The sequence below is a fragment of the Protobothrops mucrosquamatus genome, unplaced genomic scaffold (assembly GCF_001527695.2).
Source record: "Protobothrops mucrosquamatus isolate PMUCROS unplaced genomic scaffold, P.Mucros_1.0 scaffold3069, whole genome shotgun sequence".
NCBI lineage: Eukaryota > Metazoa > Chordata > Lepidosauria > Squamata > Viperidae > Protobothrops > Protobothrops mucrosquamatus.
Window position 1 is genome coordinate 33,886 of NW_015389080.1, and position 1,400 is coordinate 35,285.

The 1,400-nt window shown below is 47.1% G+C and overlaps 1 protein-coding gene across 1 annotated transcript in view; it reads right to left on the reverse strand.

Annotated features, from left to right (window-relative positions):
* Positions 1-1,400, reverse strand: part of ST8SIA3 (ST8 alpha-N-acetyl-neuraminide alpha-2,8-sialyltransferase 3) — a 20,901-nt gene that overhangs the window by 6,030 nt on the left and 13,471 nt on the right. The gene's annotated exons all lie outside the window — the stretch shown is intronic.

Sequence of the window (1,400 nt, forward strand, 5' to 3'; positions counted from 1 at the left end):
TCGGGCAGGGTCGCCTAGGAAACGGGCCAGGGGCGCGCCGACCGAGCCTCCCTATGGCCGCGGTTGTGAGCCAGGCAGGGGCAGAGAGCTGCGAGTGCGAGCGCGCCCCCCCAGATGTTGCGCCCGGTGCGGCCGGCCCGGAAAAAGGTGCCGGAACGCGGTTCCGCCGCGTTCCGGCTGAAAAAAAGCCCTGGCTTTAGAGCACTGTCTGGGCGATTTACAATGTCAGCATTATTTGCAAATTGCCACCAATAGTCTGGCTCCTCATTTTACCAACCTCAGAAGGCTGGAAGGCTGAGTCAACCTTGAGCCCCATCAGGATCGAACTGCAGGCTGTCGGCAGAGTTTGCCTGCAATACTGCAGTTAACTACTGTGCCCCCAGTGCTCACTTTGCTAAAATAGAACTGATACAGAATGAGTTAAAGTCTTTCTCATCCTGATGCTTGAAGAAGTGGTGGATTGGACATAACAGAAGCTGGAAACCAATAATCTGCATTGCCCCAGGATGAAAAAAGTTGTTTATAAGGACAACGGGTAGACTGCAAATTGCACAGAGTTCCTCTCTGATGAACATTTAGTACAAGCAGGCTGATGTGCTTGTATTGATTTTTGATTTGCATGTACAACATAATAACTCAATTGGAATACAGGAACCAGTGTTATCCCAGGTCAGTACTGTTTTACGCTGACCAAAGTGGTTTCTTAGTTTTTCAGGAAGGATTTTTTTTCACCCTTCCTGGAGATGTCAAGAGTTGACATATTTTACCATTAGACTATGTCAATCCCCCCCCCCTCAATCTTTAAGTCTTCAAATCCTCAACAAAACTATATGGATTAATTTGAAATCTAAAATGAAAAGAAGTCATGATAACTACATTTAATAATGCTTTTATAATTAATTTAACTAGTGCTTGTTTTGATTCATTTTCCTCTGCTTTTTCATTATTGATATCTAATCAAAGTTTTACTTCTAATATAGAACAATTAAATAAGTACAGCAGGGGTCCCCAACCCCTGGACCATGGACCGGCACTGGGCCTCAGCCAGCCAGGAACTGGCTGTGCAAGCGAGTGAAGCCCCATCCATGCACATGTGGGATCCAGACAGTGCATGAAACCACATCCCCCTGGATCCATGGAAAAACTGTCCTCCACAGAACTGGTCGTTGGTGCCCAAAAAGTTGGGGGCCGCTGAAGTACCGTATTTCTCTATGTCAGGGGTAGGCAACCTTGGCTCTTTTATGACTCATGGACTTCAACTCCCAGAATTCCTGAGCCAGCATGGCTCAGCTTGGAAACCTCTCCCTTTCTCCTCAGCATGGCTGGCTCAGGAATTCTGGGAGTTGAAGTCCACGAGTCATAAAAGAGCCAAGGTTGCCTACCCCTGCTCTATATCAATA